This window comes from Sus scrofa, chromosome 4 (assembly GCF_054392235.1).
Source record: "Sus scrofa isolate SSC_HxYL_T2T_F1_AM1 chromosome 4, Sscrofa_HxYL_maternal_Yorkshire_Landrace_v2.0, whole genome shotgun sequence".
NCBI lineage: Eukaryota > Metazoa > Chordata > Mammalia > Artiodactyla > Suidae > Sus > Sus scrofa.
In genome coordinates, this window is record NC_139386.1 from 13,441,971 (window position 1) to 13,465,779 (window position 23,809).

The window sequence follows — 23,809 nt, forward strand, 5'->3', positions numbered from 1 at the left end:
TAAAAAAGAAGATGACAGACTTGCTAACTAGGAGTAGGATGAGACGCCAGGTCTCCTGAGTCTTAGGGGCTTTTTATAGAACATTGTCCTCCCTCCCTGAGATGTCTTTGATTCGCCTGGCCCTTTAAGTTTACTGAGCGTGGTCACTCACTTTATTTGAAGGTTCTCCCTCCTCCTCAGAGCGTCAACTTCTAGGGATCCTACAAAACCCAGCCCTTCATCCACACATCTTATTGTCTTTACTAAACCCCTTAAGCTATAAACAAAAATCTGGGACTAGTTGGGATTCCTTCAGCTGATTTAAATAAAATGGAAATAATGCTATTTCCCATTACATAGGAATGTTGAGAGGATTAAGAAGATAACACTGGGTACCCAACACATAGAAGGCCTTCCGTGAGTGATTATTTAGCAGACGCTACCATAAAGAGCTCAGTGGACAGTGGTGGGGAAAAGGCATTGAGAGGACTTCAGCTCTAACCTCGGGGATATTCTGGTTAGCATCACATATGTGCTTCCCGACTGTTATCTAAATGGTAAATCTCGCCCTGCCCAAGATCAGCAGGAAGACCTAAAGCTTATGCTCAGTTCTTGCAACATAAAAACAAGGCTCAGGTGACTTCTTGGCCAAAGCCATTTCAAATGTCTCTGCCCCTTACTTAATCGCAGTGATAAATACCATGTAAAGAGCTGAGGCTAAATGCCACATGCATAAACCAGCTGGATAGCAGCAAAAACATGAGCTATTAGGCCTTCTCTCTGATGCCCAGGGGAGCTTACCTGCTCCTCTTTTTCAGCAAGCACCACAGTTAAAATACTGTTTGATATGTTTCATAAGTCAGCATAGCAACAGCAGGGATATATATATTTGAAGTATTCTGCATCCAAGCATCACTCTGAGTGCTTTTAATACCGGCTTATACCACACAAACCAGCAGGAGTTGGTATTTAATAACAGAGCTAACAAGAGGTACGGTGTCCCAGAAAATCGACCTGTTTCCAGTGCTAGCCAGGGATAAGGCATTTTCATGAGATTCACTCCATGACCTCCACAGCACCCGTGAAGAGTGGGTATTAATGTCCCATCCAAGGCAGTGGGGCAACTGAGACCCAGGCTGAGGAGCCAGTGTGGGCAATATGGCAGTGAGGGTAGCCAACAGCAAGGCAGAGCCCATGTCTCCTAACTCCCCACTTGCACAGCCTTGGTGCTGCAGGGTGGTCGTCTTTGTCTGTTACACAGCTTCCTGTGTCTCCCCGATCCAGCCGTGAACATCCTGGGGCCTGTGGAAGACTGTGCTAAGGCAACTGCCATGGGAACCTGGCCACTATCAAGTGCAGTAATGCCCTTCCTTCCTTCTTCCTTTCAACTTCCCTCCTTCCTTCTGTCCTTCCTTCCTCTTTCTTTCCTTCTTTTTCGACTTCCTTCCTTGCTCCCTCCCTCCCTCCCTTCCTTCCTCTTTCTTTCCTTTCTTTCTTCCTCTCTTTCTCCCTCCTTTCTTCCTTCCTCCCTTCCTTCCTTTCATTTTCTGCAAAATAAATCTTATTGAGACGCCCATTATGTAAAGTAGATCCAAGTGAGCTCAGCTTCCTTCATTGCAAACTTGGGGGGGAGCAGTGTCTAGCCTCCTCAGCAGCACCCTCATTCCTCCCCACAGTCATCCGGAGTAACCCCCTAGTTAGAGCCCAGTTTGAAAACCGCTGGGTTGGACCAATCTCCAAATTTTACAATTAAGGAAACTGAGTCCTAGAAAGAGAAAAAAATTCAGCAAAAGTCAACTTTTAAAAAGTCTTCAGAGCACTTTTATCTTCATTTTTGCATGTCACTCCATTTGCCACGTGTCATAGTAACATCGTATTATGAGGAAACAGTCTGTGATTTTCCCAGCTTACACTGAGTGAGAACTGGAGCTGGGATTCTAAGCCAGGTCTTCAGACTCCAACTCTGCACCTTCTCACCACTCCAAAGCTGCACATCAGCCTCTCATATGTAAGTAAAAGTTGTGCTTCATTAAAACAAAAGTTCACAGAGATCCAGAACTCTCTGTATGTCCTGAAGCATGGAGACTCTGATGTCCACCAAGTCTTAGTATTTATTAAACAGGCATTGCTTCACTGGTTCATATTCTGAATACGTTCTCAGAGTTTAAACTCAGCACTGCAAACATTCTTTGTGTTTGCCCCTTCTCCTATGGCATCAGGGTGAAATAATTATACTTCTTGCAGTTAATCTGTGCCTATTATTGCCCAGCAAGTTTATCTGTTCCATGTAGCTTAGAGGAACAGTGTCTTGGGGGTGCAGGGGCAGGTCAGGGGAGATAAGGGAAATGGGAGTTTCCAGTTAACCAGGGAGGTTGAAGTGCAGCAAGAGAACAACGCAAGTGTAAACAAAGAGGACCGAAAGGGAGGATAAATTCTAAGTGCCTCCTAGCCTGGCACTTTGAAGATTCGGTCCCTGTGGGAGTTGCCAGGCACTGCATCTGAGCACCTGAGTCTGCTCTTGTCTTGGCTGCTGGAAAGCAAGACCCGTGTTGTGTAAGTCTGCCATCTGTTGTCTATTTAACCCATAACAAGGATGGGCTTAAATGTAAAGAGCAGCGATGTTTTTAAAGAAATGTAAATTGACGTAAGTTACCATCTATCCATCTCTCCAGACATCCTTTACGTCATTCACTCACCCATCCATCCCTTGCTTTCTACAGATACACAGTGAGTGCATATAAAGATATGTACTATGCTATGTGCTACCAATACAACAGTGATTTCAGCTAAATATGAAAGCTAATGTTTACTAGATGCCCATTACGGCATAAGCACAATACTGAGCATCATGCATGGATTATTATATTTAACGCTACATTACCATGGCATCATTATTACCATTTTACAGATCGAAAAAAAATGGAGGTATATCACCCAAAGTCATGTAGTGAATAAGCGACAGAACCTGCATTTAATACCAGAGCTTAAGCAGTTAACCGTCATGTGAGACAGACAGACCTCACATTTTAATCCACGATGATTAATGGTGAACCTTTCTTTCTCTGTATTAATTTTCTATAGCTGTGTAACAAATTATCACAAAATTAGAAGCCTTAAAACAATACCTATTAAAAAATTTATGGTTACTCTGGGTCAAGAGTCAGGGCACAACTTATCTGAGTCCTCTGCTCAAGTTCTCTCAAGGCTGCAATCAAGGCATTGACCTCAACCCAACAATCTCTGGGATTTCTATGAGCCTATGGAAAGTTCCATATGTCTGCACTATTCACTTGATCACCTTTCAGCACTATGTCATTACTTTAGCAGAACTTTTTACTAATCTGACCATGTTCTCTTTTCTACCCATGAGCAAAAGTTCTGTGCAGGTTCTAGGAAGTCTGCACTCTTTCTTTGGTGCCAAATGTTTATATTATTCCTCTTGCCTCAAGTTTCAAGTTACAACCCTCTCTATGCCTTATTCCACAACCTACTTAGCCTAAAACTTTGGGACAGGTTTTGCTACAATAATATGTGATGTGAGTGAGTGAGTGTGTGTGTGTGTGCAGTAGTGGCAAAAAGTATGCATTGTTCAAGATTTGGCAACACATCTGTGAAATAACTCCTCCACACATGTATTAGTTAGCTATTGCTGAGTAATATGCCATTCCAAAACAAAGAGGCTACTCAGCCCATAATTCTATGGGAGGAAAGAAAATTAAGTTGGGCTCAGTTGGGCAGCTGTTCTGATGTTCACTGTTCTCAGCTAGGTTTACTCATGGATCTGTAACCAGTTCATGGATTTGCAAGTGACTGGCTGGTCTAGGTTGGATTAAACTGGGATGCCTTATTCTCTTTTATTCCTCTTCAGGTAGCTGCCCCTGCTACTCTTTCACCTGTAGCCATTACTACTTCCCCACTGAAGAATCCATGTGGTTCTTGGTGGACATGGAGGGCTTCTAATCAGAGCAATCCCCCTACTACTGTCAAGGAAATAAAGCCATGGCCTGGGTCTAGCTAGTAAGCATCTCAATTCCCTGTCCACACTGTTTGGCCCAAAGCATAAACTTATGACATAAGCAGGACATACATAACTCCCAGGAAAAACAGATTATTATAGTATTATCTGTTACATTATATGTGTGTGTGTGTGTGTGTGTGTGTGTATAATAACTTCTCAGGGAAAATTGTGAATATATATAAATATATGCATATGTGACAGATACATAGAGATATATATAGATACAGATAAAAAATGAAAGAGAAGATTGTCTTTTTTTCAGGTTGACAAATGCAATAACATTAAGCCTGGAACAGCCATCAGTCATGTACTTTCCCCCCCCTACTACATGGAGGAAGCTTAGGAGCCCAGGTACAGAATGAGACCAATACCAAAGGGTATAAAATTTCAGTTATGCAAGAAGAGTAAGTTCCGGTGATATAAGAACAGCAATGTGACTATAATTAACAATACTGTACTATAGGAGTTCCCATCATGGCACAGTGGTTAACGAATCCAACTAGGAACCATGAGGTTGCGGGTTCGGTCCCTGCCCTTGCTCAGTGGGTTAACGATCCGGCGTTGCCGTGAGCTGTGGTGTAGGTTGCAGACGCGCTCGGATCCCAAATTGCTGTGGCTCTGGCGTAGGCTGGTGGCTACAGCTCCGATTCAACCCCTAGCCTGGGAACCTCCATATGCTGCAGGAGCGGCCCAAGAAATAGCAACAACAACAACAACAAAAAGACAAAAGACAAAAAAAAAAAAAAAAAATACTGTACTATACACTTGAAACTTGCTAAGAGGTTAAATTTTAAGTGTCCTCACCACAAACAAGCAAACAAACAAAAAGAATGGCATCAACACAAAGGAAGAGACGTAAGGGATGGGAAGGTCCTGAGGCCAACAAACAAATCCCTTGTCACATCCTTGCTGGAAGCCAGCTTTGGGGTGGCCTGTCAATGCTTTGGGTTTGTAACATGGTAGTTTTAAGTACTTAGTGAGAGCTATTTCAATATTCCACAAATTGCGATAAAATCAACAGCTGAAAAACCATAACAAAACCTGTTAAGTTTTTCCACAACCATCTAGAAGGATGGGGCTATAAAATGCCCCTTTTATAATACTCTTCTACTTTCCTCAAGACGTCAGAGAGGGATTAGGGACAGGAAAGGAGTTTGCCTTTTAAAGGAAGAGAGAATTTGTGAGAAAACCAACCGTTTCTTATTTCTACAACCACCTCGGCCATGGAGGAGAACCTTCAACTTATCTCAGCCCCTAACCTTTTTCCAGTAAGACGTAGTTCCACAAAACATGATGTTCCCACGATCACTATTCAGGAGCTGGTGACCATCTGTTTTATGAAAGTTTCTGCACCACTGAACTGGCAAAAAGGCCACTGCTGTTGGGATGTGAAGAAAGAGGAGACCTGTGAAACCACCTCTGTTTGGCAGGGGGAGAGGACAGTTCCATGGGTAGAGCTAGCATGACAGAAATCATCTGGGAAGGCTGTCATCTCACTAGTATCCCCCAAGAAGGCTGCACACTAGGCTAAAGAACCCAGCAGGAAGGGCTGTGAGTTGACTGCCCATGAAGCTGGCTGATGTGGGAAGAGGATGAGCCTCAACCAGTCTTCTCTCAAGGAAGCTGACTGTGCAAGATGGAGGCCTCTGGGATCTTCCCCAAAGTATAATCCAGAGGTACCCCCCACAAGACAGCCAACATCTGGATTCCTGTGACATAGAGATGACTTAAGATCAGAATGACAGCTATAACCAAAAGGGAAAGGCCAGGAAAAGCCATCCATGAACAATCATTTAAGGAAATACCTCTTTTGTCTCTCTCTTTCCCATTCTGAAGACCATCAAAGAATGGACTTGGCAAAGAAATGAGCATAAAGAAAAGTAATGAGTGAACTTCAGCCCTCAATGGGGATACAGACTCACCTATGCTGGGGGGTGGGGGAAGGGTCTGAGAGAAAACAAGAGATAAGAGTTTTAGAACAAAAAGGACTAAATATTAGCCCTTGAAAGTGACCAAGATGTTTTGAATCTGACTAGGATGTCATTAGGTAGGTGACTATATAATTTATTGCAAATTCCAGGACACTAATGAAAGTCAAAGGGGGCACCGTTTCTAATTGCTTGAGGACAAAGGTGTAAACCAGAATATTCCCAGGCAAATAGAGACATAAGTCACCACGCCCTTAAGGAAAGGGGCTTCCACAGAACACACTGCTAACAGTTTTCAGGGAAAATAAAAGTGCTTCAGGTTTATATTTGAAACGGAATTTTGAAGCCAATTAATGTCTTTTTTTTTTTTTTTTGCATTGAAGCTACTCTGAGAGGTTTTTGTCATAACGGAAGGGATCTCAGTAAATAAAATGTAAATATAAAAATCATCAGAGTCTTAAGTACTAAGACAAAGGTAAGCACTAGCTACTAGAGGAGCCTGGGTAGGAAGCCCCTAACCCAGCCTGGCGGGTCAAAGAGGAAGTTCCAGAGGAAGAAACTCTGGGCTGAACCTCAGTACGAGCAGAAAACACACAAATGCACGAGAAGGAAGGGCAGAATGGAGCGGGGAAGGCCAAGGAAGAAGGAGTGAAAATAAGCAAACGAAAGGAGAATACTAAGCACAGGAAAGTGGGAGGTAGGATCTAAAGCAGAAGCAGGCAAACTGTAGTCCACAAGCCAAAGGGTGACGGGTCTTGTTTATTACTAACTACCTCCAGGTCTTTGGTTTTGCATTTCTATTTGGTTTCCTATCTAGAGAGCTTGGCTGGATGCTGTAATAACAGAGGAGACTTACTTTGTGTGTGGCACGGACAGGTCTTAAGAGACAGCCTCGGAGTTCCCGTCGTGGCACAGTGGTTAACGAATCCGACTAGGAACCATGAGGTTGCGGGTTCGGTCCCTGCCCTTGCTCAGTGGGTTAACGATCCGGCGTTGCTGTGAGCTGTGATGTAGGTTGCAGACGCGGCTCGGATCCCAAGTTGCTGTGGCTCTGGCGTAGGCCGGTGGCTACAGCTCCGATTCAACCCCTAGCCTGGGAACCTCCATATGCGGCGGGAGTGGCCCAAGAAATAGCAACAACAACAACAACAACAACAAAAGACAAAAAGACAAAAGACAAAAAAAAAAAAAAAAAAAAAAAAAAAGAGCCTCTAACACCTGTGCCCTCCGGCTCATTTTTCAAGTTGGATCCCTACAGGAGCAAGCCCTGAGGAGAGAAGCTGGGGCATGCAGTTTATTCTGGAGGCACAGAGATCCTGGCAGAGCAAGGGCAGCAAGACACAGGAAGGGGAAGGCAGACAACACGGAGCCAGTTACTCGTTCAGTCACCACAGGACACAACCAGAACCGCCTTCCTCCAGGAATATATGGGGAATTGTGTACAATGCCTGCCTCAAAAGTATTCCAGCAGAGGGATGAGAATGCCAGGCCATACCCAACACCCAGCAATCACAAGTTAGACCCTCCATTCTCAGATATCAATTCCCAGTCAGGGGCTCCAACAGTCTGAGGATAGAATTCAGATGAATAATTATTAAATTAATGATAACACTGTCCTAATTTTACTTGAATAATGCCATCTCGAATACAAACACACACACACACACACACACCCCTATATATATACATTCTTTTACAAAACAATGTGTTAAATATCAACTTTATATACTTTACAAAAATACAAATTCAGTTAATTTAATCTTGAAAACACCTTTGTGAGATATGTGTATATATATGTATGCATGTATATAAATATACATATATAGTCCACTCGTATATTTATTATTTCCATTTTATAGATACAAGGAACATGCATGCAGAGCAGCAGCATGGAAAGGAAAAGAATGCAGGCTTTGGCATCAGGTAGATTGAGATTTAAACTCTAACTTGGACTGAAAGTTAAGCTGTCTTAACTTCATACTGTCTGAGTTCATAAATTGAGGATTATAATGCCCCTTTCATAGGGTTTTTAGGAGGACCAAACACAGTAATGGTGTGATAATAACAGCTACCACTTTGAGGAATCTCTCCCATACCAGGCACTGTGCTAAGCACTTTCTGTACTTTTCTTTGTCTCAATCTTATGTGATATGTTTAATATTACACCCTTGTAAGGACCAAGAGAATTTAGCAAATTGTTTAAACTGTATAGAACACTGTTAGCTCATTTGGAAAAGCAACGAAGAGTGGGTGGTCTTATAAATGGAGCAGCTGGGTGAGAAGCACTGCCCAGGAAGAGCAGGAGGAGGAAGAAGCAGAGGGAGGAATAGAATAGGCTTTCCACAGCCCTGCAGAAGCAGCTGCCCTGTAGGAGTCAACTGCTTGACAGATTGCACCCTTTAAGCAACGCTCCTGGTTTGTTTCTACTACCGCAATAAATCAGGCTGTGTAACAGTAAAATACTTATTTCCTGCAAGAAAAAAAAAATCTATTTACTTACAGGGCAAGAGTAACACCACTGGCAAAGGTGGAAAACCAAGGGCCGATGGTAATAAGAGATGTCAGATCCTGTGCACAGAGCCAGGACAGTAAGCATCAGCACGCGACTTTTTCTGGCCCCTGAAATAACATGGTTATTTGCCAAAGCTACACCTCAAAAATTAACTCTGGATTTCCCGTCATGGCTCAGCAGTTAGCAAACCTGACTAGCATCCACTGGCCTCGCTCAGTGGGTTAAGGATCTGGCATTGCCTCCAGCTGTGGTGTAGGTCACAGATGTGACTCGGATCCCACATTGCTGTGGCTCTGGTGAAGTTCGGCAGCAGCAGCTCCAACTGGACTCCTAGCCTGGGAACCTCCATGAGCTGTAGGCGAGGCCCTAAAAAAATTAAAAAAAATAACTCCAACGGAAATGCAGACAGAAATGGAAAAGCCATATTAGCTTCATTGCTGGTCCTTGAACCCATGAAACACAATCTTGACATTTGCTGTCCCTCTGCCTGGATCAGCTTTCCCCCAGAGAGCCACGCAGGCCACTCCCTGATGACATCCATTCCTGGGCTCAAATGTGGACCCTGAGACCCTTCCACCACCTCATCTGAAACAGCCCTCTCCCTGCCAGCACGCGCGCTCTCTCCCCAACTCTGCTGTATTTATGCTGCATGGCCTTTAGCGCCACCTGACACTTCAAATGCCACTTCATTCCTTTACTATAATTTTATCTATCTATGCAGTAATTTATTTTTTACTTATCCACGTATTTATAATTTTATGTTTATGTGCACTGTCTGTGTCTCCACACTGTCATGTAAACTGCACAAGAATAGGACTTTCTGTCACTGAAGCACTTCAAACATCTGCAATAGAGATGGGCACATAGTAGGGATAAATAAATATTTTTATGAACAGCAATTTATCTTTATACTTGTTTGGTTGGTTTTATTTGTTGATTGGTTTTTAAATGCAAGTTATAAAAGAGCTGATTAGAGTCGTACTCCCCACCCCTTCTCTTGGGTCCACTGTGTTGCGTTATCTTATCTAAATGTCACGCTGGATATAAAAAAGAAGTCGGAGCATATATGAATGGCGTCAATTTTTAACACACTAAAAATATACTAGTTTTAAACTGATTGTCCTATTGTGGTCTCACCTACACTAGGAGGATCGAGTTGGTATCACTGTTCTCATGTGAAACAAAGAGGCGCTCTAATTCAGAGAAGTTAAAGGGCTTTCCCAAGGTCACACAACAAATTAGTTGCTGGGGTAACAGGTAGTTGAAGTTAGGACACAGAAATCTGGATTCCGATCTAGTAAGTGTTTCCATTAGGCACAAAACAGGGAACTGATTATACATGCACACCACCGTCACCCCCACAGCACCTTCATCACCACAGAGGACATTAAGCATCCACCAGCCACCAATGGCACACCTTCCACAGGGCCAGGGCAGGGCTCCAGCGTCTTCTGTAACACAGCATTCCAACCAGCCTCCGTTAAGAAAGTTTAACCTGCCTGCCTGCCCCCTACCCTACTGACTATTTTGCCCTGTCCCAGTCACCTGTCCACAAGATGGAAACAACGCATGGCTTAGGTTCCAGAAAGGATCTTTAGGGATTACTTACTAAAAAGATTTACCAGTTGCCCAGCACCATTTCACAATATGTAAAAGTATATTACGGTTATTTTGATATACTGCAGTGGAATGAATTGTGTATTTTATACACACACACATACACACACAGAGTCATAAAATAGTATTATAAATTACGTGTAAGAACAGGGGTAGATGCTTTAAAATATTTATTTCATTGCCATTACAGATACATCTCATATTTATACTTTATAGAAACTAGAAAGAATGAATCTCATCTTTGGTACTAGATGATTACATGTTTCAGATGGTCCTAAATCTTACATGCCTGCAATAGCAGATTGTGGAAACTGGTCTTGATAAGGCATGTGTGCTTATTTATTTGTTTTGCACAGGCCAAGACCAAAGAACAGTCTTCCTTTTAAGAAGTATTCCCAAAGAATCTGGTTTACACTCAAGCAATAATTGTGATGCATAATTATTTTGCAAATAGGCAGTCATGGTAAAATTTCTTTATACTTGATTTGTCAGTAACCACCTGGGGTTCTAATTAAAATTCACTCTTGGTATATGTAATAGCATCAGATAATGTTATTCTTACCTCATTATATAATAATTACATCTGTGGCTTTTGGTTTTGTTTTTAATTAGCTTCCATAGTTCTCTACAAATGACATGGGGCAACCAACACAGTTCACTTCTGTAGTGATAGAAAAAAAAGCGTAAAGGACAAGAAAAGCATCCAAAGGTAATGAGGATACTGTGAATAAAATGTCAATGACTTGAGGCAGATAGACTGGGTTGCGTTTCATCCATCCTTCTCTCTTGCTCATCAGTTCCTATGACAAGACTGTGCCCATGGTAGAGGGGACCTCACGGATGTTTTGTAAAGGCAGACACCTGTGTAAGAGCTGCAATTCCATGATACTGGCTTCATGACATTTCATTCTTTCCACAGTAGAGCCTTGCACCATACTTGCTGTAGAACCCTGGGAGGCCTGGAGGGATGGGACATGGTGATAGCTGGCATCAGAGAAAGAACCAGAGGAACCAAAAGTGGCGCTTAACCCAGGATCCGTTTGCCCACTTGAGGGCAGGAGGGACAAAGAGGAGGAGGTCGCCATGAAGTCGAACCTCATCTCACCCCTTAGACTGGGTTTGTGCAAGAGAAAGATTTAAATTCATTTAAATCGGATTTAAATAAAATGCTACATCATTTTATATGAAAAAGCTAGGGAGGCCAAAGACATCTGGGCTACGACAATTTTATACGCAAAATAAAAATTCAGCAGGCATATGTTGAGAACGGGAGGCTCTGTGCCAGGGGACTGTTCTTGAGTTGAACATAATAATGCTTTAGTTGTAGATAATAACTATCCTGTTTCCTAACTAATTTACTAATTCAGTTTTACCTCCTATACTTGAGACCTGTCACAATTCTGTTTAAGAACTTTCAGCGGCTCTTCTCCACTACATAGCATATCAATTCTAAATGCCTAGGCTGGCATCAAAGGCTTCCAGTTAAGACCGCATATGTCCTGTCCTGACTTCTCATGTTTCTCTTAAAGGACATTCCATCCCAGTCTTTCTGGTCCCAAAGTCACAGGCATGCCTTAAACATTTCTCCCCTGCCTCTTTCTCTCTCTCTCTGCTCTCCACATCCTCCCCACATAAACATAAAGCCTAAGCACACTTTCCCTACTCTCATTCCTTCTGTCTAAGTCTAACGTATCCCTGTCTTCCCACCGCAAGCCCCATGTGTCAGTCTAGGGCCTATAGGAATTCTGTTGTTGAATAAGAAAGACCTACTTAGGAGCAATAGAAAGCTCTCTGGGCGCTACACCAACCAGAAAACCATTGCCCCACTCCCCAGGTTCATATTAGTCTGCCTGTCTTCACCCCTAAGAAACATAGGCCCACAGGCTGCAGTCTCCGGCAGCATGATGATCCAGTTCGGCATTCTGAGACTGCTGGTTACTCAGCAAACGGTTCTGAGCACTGGCCAGGTGAGGCACCTAGCTGGACACTCCATATGGATGATCTCAGAGGGCCCCTCAGGGCACCCTGTGAGGTGAGGATTAGGCACATCCTCAGTGCATAGGTAACTCAGGCTCATGAGGTGAAGTGACCTGTCCGAGGTCAAGCAGCTGGAATGAAAACCAGCAGGGCACACACAGTGCTTCATGTCCCTTCCAATTACTGAAAGTTCCCACAAGAGCCTGGCCCCAAAAGCTTGCACAGCTCCATCCCTGCAGTGCCCTGTCAGAAGTCACAGATTCAGAGAAATGAGGAAGCTTGTTTATTCGCAGGGCAGGCTGGACTGGATGGCTTCGTGTCAAAATCCCTGGAAGAATGCCGACTCGCAGATTGCTCATTCATGATGCCACTCTTTTCCCCACATCCTGTCTTCCCAAGGCAGTGACGGCCACGGGGATGACCTCGAGCACGACGCCCCTGCAGGCCTCATACATCAATCAAACTGAAGGGCCACCCTCACCCCCACTTGCAGAGCTGTCACAAGAACAATAGTAACATTAACCATGTGATTCTCACAAGCACATCGTCAGACAGGAGAGAACAATGGTGTTCGGATGTTTTCAATGTTCTAATTCACAGGTAAGGAAACAGAGGCTCTGAATGACAAAGTATCCATCGGCTTGTAGGTCAAAAGAAAGAGTACAGACTGTGTTCTATTTCTTGGTCATATTAGCAGTTATACAATATTCATTTTGTTGTGATTCACAGAGCTGTGCATTCTATTTTGTACACTTTCCATATGTGTTACACTCTCCCCACCCCCAAAAAAAGGTTAAAGATGAGTATGAAAGGACATAATTGATTTAGCTGAATCCCAAGACTCCTAGGTGTTGGGATTCAATTAAGTCCTAATATATATAGGAATCTTATATACATTTGCTAGTTTGTGGCTAGTCATTGGCATTATTTTATATACTACAAAAAAATCTATGTACATATCCATATGTGGATGAATATCAGTAAGAATAGTTATTTTAAACATATTTAAAATACTAATCCTTGACCAATTATTTTTATTAAAGCTTTGGTAGTTACTATCAAATTGCCCTCCAAAAATCTCTACCAATTGATGAAAACACTTATTTCTTCATATCTCACCAATATGATGATCATCAAACTGATATTTGCCAATCCAACCTGGACAAACTTCTCATGGGCGTTGTAACGTTCACTTCTTTAATTATGAGAGATGCAGATCTTTTCCCCAAGCTCATAAGCCAATTTTACTTCTTTTTCATCAATCAGCCTATTCATGTTTTTGCATGTGCATGTTTCTTTTGGCCAGATGGTCTCTTATTGATTTGTAATAGCTCTTTATCTACTGAGAAAATAAGTCCTTCACATATCATTCTTAGTGCTTTTTCTCTTGGGCAGAAATGTTCTATTTTCTTTTTTTTTTTTTTTTTTTTGGTCTTTTTGCCTTTTCTAGGGCAGTTCCTGCAGCGTATGGAGATTCCCAGGCTAGGGGTTGAATCGGAGCCACAGCTGCTGGCCTACACCACAGCCACAGCAACAAGGGATCCGAGCCACATCTTCAACCTACACCACAGTTCACGGCAACGCCAGATCCTTAACCCACTGAGCGAGGCAAGGGATCAAACCCGCAACCTCATGGTTCCTAGTCAGATTCGTTAACCACTGAGCCACGACGGGAACTCCAGAAATGTTCTATTTTTATGTAGTCAAATTTGCCAGTCTTTTCTCTTAGATTTTTGGGGGCTTTATAACATGTTTAGAGGGACCATCTCCATTCCAGGACTGCTTAAGGACATGTTTTCTCTAATGTTGCATTCTTTTTTTTTTTTTTGGCTTTTTAGGGGTGCACCCACAGCATATGGAAGTTCCCAGGCTAGGGGTTGAATCGGAGCTGCAGCTTCTAGCCTACACCACAGCCACAGCAATGCTAGATCCAAGCTGCGTCTGCAACCTACACCACAGCTCCGACAATGCTGGATCCTTAACCCACTAAACAAAGCCAGGGATAAAATCCACATCCTTATGGATACTAGTGAGGTTCATTAATGCTGAGCCACAGTGGGAACTCCCTAATCACTCATTCTTTAAAGGATTTGCCTAATAAGATTTTCCCCTCTCTGGGCAACAGAATGTTGTCAACAATATTCAGGTAGAAAAGTTCCGTTGTGGCCCAGTGGAAACGAATCCGACTAGGAATGATGAGGTTTCGGGTTCCACCCCTGGCCTTGCTCACTGGGTTAAAGATCTGGCATTGCCATGAGCTGTGGTGTAAGCTGCAGACACGGCTCAGATCCTGCATTGCTGTGGCTGTGGAGGAGGCCAGCAGCTATAGCTCTGATTCAACCCCTAGCCTGGGAACTTCCATATTCAGCCCTAAAAATAAATAAATAAAAACAATATTCAAGTAGAGTCCATCCAGCTGAGTTTAATACCTAAGGGGTTCTCTAACTTGAGGCTCTACAAAGACAACCAAAAGAAAAACAAATGAATAAGACTAATGCCACAGTATAGCATGGCAAATAGACAAGGTTTACTGGACAACAGACTAAAATTTTATACTGTACAATAGGCTATAGACATTATTTGGTGGGTTTCTGCTACTCACCCACAGTTCCTTATCATGAAGGAAATGAAAACAGTTAGCCAGACATAGTCTAAGCTCTCATCTAATTCTCCTTTCCTTTGCCTTTTCTAAGGTGTTTTTAAAATTGAGATATAACTGACATACTACATTGAGTAAAGCCAAGATATACAACATATGGATTAGATACATTTATATAGTATAATACTGGTGGGGGGGGAGGGAGGGACTGGGGGGTTGGGACTGGCACATGCACACTGAGGTAGATGGAATGATTGGCCAACAGGGACCTGCTGTACAGCACAGTGAACTCTGCCCAATATTCTGCGATCATCCGTGTGGGATAAGAATCTGAAAGAGAATGGATATGTGTGTATGTGCGACTGAATCCCTTTGTTGTACAGCAGAAATGATCACAACCTTGTAAGTCAAGTATACATCAATAAAACTTAAAAATAAAACTATTAAAATAATAATAATATGGTTATCATAGCAATCGTATAAGCTAGTACCTCTAGTATGTCACATAATTACCAATTCTTAAATTCTTTTAATTTAATGTCATGTCTCCCAGGTGATTCAACCTAAAATATTTCTTCGTGTGTCGAGATCTTTATTACTTTTGGGAGGTAGAGTCTCAGTTCCTACTTGTGCAAAAGGGTCAAAGTTCACTCAATGGATAGAGGCTTTACCTCAAGTATTCCAAGGAAACTCGCTTCCTTCAACAGAGTCTGAGACACCTGTTGCTGCTGGTAACAGATTATCCCAAGACATTTCCACCTGCTGTCACTCCTTCGCCACCCTGCCCTCTGCTGTCTTTGGCTGGGAAGTGGAAGAGAACAGGCTCCAGGGTAACACCAGGGGCTGCTGGAGCCTGGACACAAACTGCCTCCTCACTACTACATACGTTATTTTAGAAGAGGAAACAGAGGGTCCTAGAGGTGGAGTAATTTGCCCACCATGGCAAGGCCAGAGCAAGAACCAGGCAGGATTTACATCTAGGTCAAACTGCTGACTGAGCTCTGAAATATTAGACAATACGTCTATGTGAGAAATTAAAAGGTACAGTAGGACCTCAAGAAGAGAAGAAAACCTTGCCTGAAGATATCCACACAAAGGAGACCCTTGGGAAGGGCCTCAACAACACCAGGTGGCCCCCAGGTGGAACACAATAGTCCTTTACAGACAATACCCTACACCCACTAATTGGAACAAACAGTAACCCCGGGGGCTCCCTTTCCCCTGCAGGCTGGTTCTCTGATGGTTGCAGATGGCAGCGTGGCTGGCTGACTTTTTGTCTAGACAGAACCTACTCCCCACGGCTCACGTAATTTCTCAGATGCTGCCAGGCCACCTCCGCCTCCGCCCTTCCCTCCTCCTCGCTATTCTGTATTCTCCGCGCTGCTCCTGTCCTGTGGAAAGGAACGCATCAAAGCCATATGGAGTCATTCTTTCTGGGCGCCCGTGTCCTTTCGCTCTTCTCCTTTTCCTGGAGCATTAATATTAATAGCTTGTTTCTTTGCAGTTGCTTTCTTCTCCAACCTCAAGGGACGGGAACCTTTTCTTGGTCTTTGTGCCAGACGGAGGAGGCCTCATTTGAAGGCGTGGGGAGGCGCTTTGGGAAGCACAGGCACGGATGATATCTCTGATGTAATCCCGGGCCACGCAGTGCAAGCATGTGATGCTGCTGCACTGCCAGCCCAGTCCACCAAATATTCTTTGTAATATGCGTCCTTTTCGAAGAGGAGGAGAAAGATGTGCAAACAATCTAGCCAAAGCCCAGTGAAATCATCTTTAATTAATAATCATTGGTCTTGCAGCCAGGCTCTGCACAAATTTTGCATGCCTCGTCTCACATAAATTATCAAAATTCTACCAGTGGAAGAGTGTTATCCCCAGTATCCCTCAGAGAGAGTCCGCCACTTGCCTTATGTCACACAGCTCATGAGCCTGAAAGTGGAAATTCAATTCTCCTTCTAATTAATTTCAAAGCCCATATTTTAAACCTTCACTATCAACTCTTTCCTGTTCTGGAGCCTCTATTCAGGCTGAATTCCCAGAAATTGGAGACCAGAAGAAAGGCTTCTTTTGTGCTCAGTGGACCCTGGCCGCATCAGAGCATGGGAGCTGGCACGGCAGGACCCAGCCTTTGTGGGTCTGCCCTCTCCTCTCTCACGCCCACTCCAGTCATGTTTGGCACCATGTCCGAGGTCCATGGAAGCTTGAAGCCAGAAGCTGTTAGCCCAGTCTGCGCTGACCAGCCCTCAGAGAAGTCTGGGTCCTGAGCTGTGTGTTTCCACCACGGGCCAGAGGGTGGTTTCATAGCAGGAATAACAAGAGGAGACCTGTCAGGCTAAACTGACATTGGAGGAATGTGGGTGAATCCCAAAATATCAGCGGCCACCTTGGCATGGGGTTAAGTGACGGGGCTTCAAGTTCAAGGATATAATAGGATGTGGAAGCGACAAAGACACCACATCTCTGGAGTTTGTTTGCTTTGAATTTTTAGTGCATCCCCTGGACACTGAAAGAAAGTCTGAAATGGTCAAAATATCAAGAAACTTCATCATGGTTTACAAGGTTTTGTGGGCTTTTTCAGCCTGACCGTGAACTCTTTCTTTCTCTTAGCAGCCTCCTTTTGTTTCCTCAAATGCGTCAGATTCCTCCCTAGCGAAGGGCTTTCCAGCCTCTTTCCTCGGATGTTTACCCAGCTCATCTTTGTTCCTGCCCTATCAGATTAGGTGAGCTCATCAGACTGAGCAGGCACCAAGCACTAATTTATACAGGGCTCTGGAATAGTGAGCAGCATATTTTCAGCAAATATTTTCGGCTCTGTGGGCCATACAGTCTCTGTCACGTCTACTCAATCCTGCTGTTGTATCATGAACACCAGCAGAGATGATACATCAGTGCATGAGGGTTATCTGTGGGTGTCAATACAGACTTATTTACAAAAACAAGTGGCCAGTTAGATTTGACCCATGGACCATAGTTTGCTGACCTTTACTCTAGGACATCACTGAAATAGAGAACTGTGGAAACAGGTAACTCAGGTTTCTGCAGTAAATTAACAAAACACGTAGGCCAGTCTTGATTCCAGCCAAGTCAATCATACCTTGAGCATAAACTGAAGCAAATACTTCTTGCTGGGCTGAGCCCATCTGTGATGCAAAGTTTTTTAAGCGATGAATGTTATCAACAGTCAGCTGAAATCTGGAAACCCAATAATCCATGGCATGAGATGGGAGCAAATTACTTATTTTAATATCTATGTGTTGGATCCTTTAACATGTTTCACGAGATGCTTTCTGTCTTGGGAAATTACAAAAAGAAAACTTAAATGAGAATAAGAACTATGGAAACATAGAAAATATTCTGCCAGAAATGTGCAAAAATACCAATTCTGCTTCCGCTGGAAGTGAATTAGTGGGTGGAACTATTTGGGGATACAATTTTAATTAATTTAAATTAAGTTGCTTGGAAGTCTGTCTACACACAGGCTGTGGACTTCATGCCTGTGTCCTCTGTTTGTACCATCCGCCTCTCCCAGGCAAAGCCAAATTCAGGATCTACTACTATCAATATTTTCTTTTCAGATACACAGACTCCCCACCAGCTTCCGGAGTCTGGTGGAGCCCAGTGAGAGCCAGCCAGAGGTATTTTTCTTTATTCTTCAACCATTTATTGGACACTTACTATGGGTCTTGGATACATGTGAATGAAACACAGACTCAACCCATAAGGGACTCCCTGACCAAGTGAGTAATTAGGTAATATGTGAGCATGGAACACACTTCAAAGGAATCAAATGACACACAGCACTAAAGAATGTACCCACAGATGAGTACCAGAGCTACCTGCACTGTGTGACTCTCAGCCATACACAGCCTTGTAGTCGGCTTGCTGCCAGAGCCCTGGGGGTCTGGGCACCAGCTGAGGCTACACTGGAGCATTAGAAGATCTCAAGGGCACAGCACAACAGTGTTGTTGGAGAACACGGGTGACCAGAGCAAAAGAAAGAAGCCTTTAGACTGTGATGAGTTCAGGCTCTCCAAGACTCTTCCACAAATGCCCATTTCATCAGCTGGTTAATCGAGTTACGACTCTTCACTGGCCCATGGGTGATGAATGGGGTGGCATCTGCCGGTAACAGAATGCATTTCTTTAATTCTTGCCTTTTCTCTCCTATCTCTGCTAATGAGGATGAACTCCAGCCACCACCACTGCCCATCCTCACAAATATCTCACCCAGTTACAGTGCACTAGTTACTGGGAATCCTTAGCAATGCCATATGGGTCCAATGGATGCAGCAAGAACAAAAAGGGGAAAGTCATTAAGTTGTGCGAGATGCCTAGAAGCATTCTAGAACCTCCCCAGCTATGGTATAAGAAGAAACTGTGCACCCAGAACCCAGACGTTAGGACTGGGACACCAGCCTCTACAAAGATGGAAGGCAGGTGGCTAGAAGACCTGCACTCTTCTGACCCAGAGCATCTGACACTCTGCACAGGCTGCTGGTGGCAGATCTGAGATCACCCCAAAAAGCATGTTCATAAAACCATGCCTGTCCACATCCTCATTCTTATTTGTATCTTGAAAAACAGCTTGTTTTCTGGTTCTTTAGTAAAAGGAAGTGATTTTTTTTTTAAATCAGTTTCTTCCTGCCTTCATAAGATAAAAGGAGAATGAGTCTGTTTGAAAACATACCAAATTATTAGCCTGTACGGGGCCTCTATATTTTTAGTCCCTCTGATATGTTTTCTCATTGCCTCTTATACTTCTCTTCCATAACACTTCCTCAAATTTTCAATTAAATAATGTTTTTCTAATTCTTTAATATCTCTGTCTGCTGACTGTGTACCCCATGAGGACAGCGGCCATGTCTGTTGTATCATTTAGGTTCCTTCAAAATTTATCTGCGGAATGAACAAAGGAATGCAACTGACTCTCCAAGGACCTTATCACACCTTTGCTGGGAATGCCTACAATTGGGCTGATTATCTCTGACTTCAAGTGCAAGCCAGTCAGTATCAGATGTTCCATTTGGAAGCCCCCTCCCCAGTGTAGGATGGAAACATCCCCGTTGATCCTTGTGGTGGGAAAGCAGGATGAGAGGACAAAGAGAAAAGGCTGGCTGGGAGGGAAGGCACTTACACACTTTCAAGTCTGATTATTAATATTCTGTGGAAAACAAGAAACCTATTTAATATTCTATGGCAAATAGGAAACCCAACACGATAACAAATAACTTCCTGCTGGACATTTCAACTAATCCAGACTCTAATTCTGCTGCATGAAAAGCTGTGTAAGTCCTGGAGTCAGAGAGCCAAGACTGAGTTACAGTTTGCAAAGCCAACATATTTCAGAGATGGTTCCAGGACACCTAATGTGAAAATTCAAATGAGGCCACCTGCTTTATTACATGTCAAAAGGAGCGTCACCCCCACCCCAAGTGCAAGTTATTCTCCTAACCTTACAGTATGGGAAGTGGGATTTTTCGATGGATTTTTTTCCTTCAAAAGCCATAGTCTCTACCAAGCCACCAAGCTTTTTCATTGAAAATGAATTTAGATAATTTGGAGTTTGGTGTGTTGGGCTTTCATTTTTTTTTTTCTTTTCAATTTTCTTTTTCTGTTCAGGAAGACACCCCTTCTGGTGCAGTCATGCCCCATTGAACAGAGCCAAACCTGGATATAATTATTTCCTCTGAGATGAAAGCAACCTAATATGGAAGAAGCTATTGAAATTGAAATCTCAGAAAACCACCAACCCGAGGCAGGGATATTTTTATCAATGATGCATTCTTCCAAGAGGGAGGTTATTAAAATTTCAATTTTATATTTGTGTGTATATGTATATATACCCACATACATATGTTCACATATATATGCCTATGTGCATATAAATACACATATAGTTTTATATATATAGTCTTCAGAAGGAAGATATGTAGTAATTAGCGGAGGAAGCAGAATTACTAACACCTAATTAGAATAGAAAGAGAAGTCATTTTAAAAATCTGTCATATATTTAATTAAGAAAAATTAGCATTTGGATGCATGGCTACCAGTCAGTAATGAGGTGAAGAAGAGCAGATTTCAGGAAAACTGGGGCGAGTTCTAAATGCACACTCTGCTCCACACTCAGATAACCGCAAACAGACCCTCTAACTGGAGCAGCCATGTGCTAAGTTAAAACTCTGGTTCTATCAGGTTTCTCTTCTTCCTAAAGAACCACTGGAAGCCCATCCAGCCACACACGTCAGCTTTAAGAGGTTTCTATTCTTTAGAAGGGAGCGCGGGGATGTGATGGATGGGGCACTGCCCGCTGCTTCCTTTCCAGAGACTAAGAGAGGCCATTAACTGTCTAAGGTCTGAAATGTGAAGCTATTCATATAGAAGCTGGTGGTTCCACTTGGCCCTCGCCAGGCAGGATCCCCAAAAAACAATAGATTATTCCTTCTACTAGCTGTGCTTGGTTGGCCTTGGTTGTTTCTCTTATACTTCTAATCTTTTTGTTATTTGGGTTTTTTTTATTTTGGGGGGCTTTTCTGAGCCCCGATTTGACTTTTACTGGAAATCCACCAGGATAGTTATATTAGTCCATTCAGGCTGCTAATAACAGAATCCCATCAACTGTCTGGCTTACAGACAACAGAATTTATTTCTCACAGTCCTGTAGGCTGGGACATCCAGGCTGGAGGGGCCGGCAGATCTGGTGTCTGGTGAGAGCCTGCTTCCTCATAAGAATACCTGCTGCCTAATTAAGGCAGAGCTTAATCTCCCTGTAGTGTTCCTCCTGTTCTTCTCACTGCCTGGCATATCCTTTCCCATCTTTTCAACATGGCTCTCCCCTAGGCATCTTTCCAGAATCAGTTTTGGCCCCTTTTATCTTCTATGCCTCTCTGGGCTGAAGTCCATGGCCCTTGTGTATGCTCCCATGAGACCTGTGTTTCTCCTTTTCACTGACTTCATGGCATCCAATTAATCAGATCGTGATCTCTCTCCCCAGTGCCAAGCTTGGCAGGTGGGGCACCTGTCTTTCTAGCCCTGATATCCAGAATGCCTAACACAGAATGGGGAAATTTTAAACGATTACTAATTCGATTTACTTGAAAGTGCTATTTCCTATTTTGTAGCTACCCCAGTGAGCTAGGTTATACTGTTGTAACCAATGCCCCATATCTCAGGAAAGACCAAAGAATTATCTTAAAATGAAAAATAGCATCTCTCACCTGTACTAAACGTCATTCATGTGCCCGCTGGGCCTCTCTTCCACACTGACCTCACACTGAGCCCCAGGATGATGGAGCAGGCACCATATGGAATACTGCTGGGTTGCCACGACCAAAGGAGAGAAGGCTCTGCTCTGGCAAGTAAATTCTCTGACCTAGAAGTGACGCCCTCACATGGCAGGAAATAATAATATGGCCCCTTCTAACCACAAGTGATCCAGGAATTTTACTCCTGATCCTAGAAATCTGAGTGTCAAATATTTGAAAATACTAATGATTTTAGAATAGCTGCCACTGTTTATGCATGTGTGCATATAAATATATAGAAAGGTAGGTATGTAGGTAGATAGATGATTGATAGATAGATAGATAGACAGACAGATAGATAGATAGATAGATGATAATGTCTATATATGAAATCCATATGGGAGGATGGGGGAGTGATCTGTTACAAAGAAACAGGGATCGTGTCTCACTTGTCTTAAGAACCTACACCTAGCGCTATACCGAGAACTGGCTGTCTGTATATTTTACTGGCCACAAACTTATTATACTTGTGTGCTTTTATATAAGCTGTTCCTTGCACCTTGAGCTCTCATTATTCTCTGCCTGCTTTCACCTGATTGTGCCTGATTCCTCTCTCAGACGTGTGATTATACGTGACTTCCTCGGGGAAGACTTCATCGGAAACCCCTTACACACACATCGCCCTATGTGCTTATATATCCTTGGTCTCTGTCACAGAGCCCCACACCCTAGAGTTTCACACTTGACTTCAGTCTCCTGTCATTTCCCACTGGACTGAATGTTCTATCAGAGTATGAATCCTGCCTTGCCCAATAACGAATAACCACCCTATTCCCAATATTAGTTGCTCAAAAATTATCTTTGAAGGAATGACCCAACTAATGACTGTAAAAATGAATTGATGAAATCTCAACTGCCTCTATGTTGTTTCAAGATGGTTTCCTCCAGTGTTTTGATTCCTCGGCTGCCTTCCAAGAGAGGAAGGAATCTACTTCCTTTACTCATCCTCCTGTTTAATCCAGAATCATCATCCAGTTCATTTTCAAATATACTTCTCTCTGGCCAAAATTTTATCTTGTCATTTTTTTAAATTATTTCTAAGTTGTTCTGCCCTCCTTCAGTTAGTAGAGGACATCTTCAGAGCTCTCCACTCTGAAGTTTATGAAGTCATCACACACGCACGCACGTGTGCGCGCATACACACACACACACACACACACACAAAACATACTTAGACTTGATTTCCTACATTTAAAATGGAAGATGCAGCCATGACTGCCTCTAGAACTCCTATTGGTTCTACACTCTGATTTTATGGCCATATAGTTGCTGCATTTCCATCTCTTTGCCAGTGCTGCTTTTTTTTTTTTAACCTAAAATAAATTCCTGAACCTCGGACCAGTGTGGCTATTTCTAAGGAATTTTAACAAGAATTAGTCTTATTTAGAAGAAAGTGATATATCAGATCATTACTCCCTTGGGGTGGGCAGAAAACTTTTTCTCCTCATCAGCAATACTGTCTGAAACTCCACCATTCATTGATTCAATTTTTTGACATTTGTGAGCCAAATTCTTGGCTCGATGTTTTCCCAAAGGTGAGTCCCATATGCTAAGGTAAACTTCTCTTCCTCTCACAGGCCACTTGCCAGTGGTGTAATCTCTGAATAAGACATGCTATAACCTTAGCTCTGCCAGTGGAGTATGCTTTACTCCAACTCATTCTCCCTTGGGGAAGTTTTCTGTGACCCTTTAACTGAGGCACCCATCCCTACGATCTGTTCCCACACCACACTGTGTTCTCCCCACCCTAATCCTCCTCGCACCTTGTCGCAACCACCTATCTACTGTCTGTCTTTCTCAGCAGAGAGCAGGCTTCACTGAAAGTTTGGTTTGTGACCCTTACCCAGCATCTGTTTCCCAGTGCCCAGTATATTATTC

At 43.1% G+C, this 23,809-nt stretch overlaps 1 long non-coding RNA gene across 2 annotated transcripts; it reads left to right on the forward strand.

Moving 5' to 3' along the window:
* Nucleotides 1-1,897: 1,897 nt before the first annotated feature.
* LOC146403673 (uncharacterized) lies at nt 1,898-20,448 on the forward strand. 2 transcript variants are annotated; one of them, XR_014843365.1, is made up of 4 exons: nt 1,919-1,987; nt 10,667-10,763; nt 12,325-12,631; nt 15,338-20,448. It is a non-coding gene; the product is annotated as an uncharacterized LOC146403673 (long non-coding RNA). The 2 variants fall into 2 exon arrangements; XR_014843364.1 differs by lacking the exon at nt 10,667-10,763 and having other exon boundaries at nt 1,898-1,987; nt 15,184-20,448.
* Nucleotides 20,449-23,809: the final 3,361 nt, after the last annotated feature.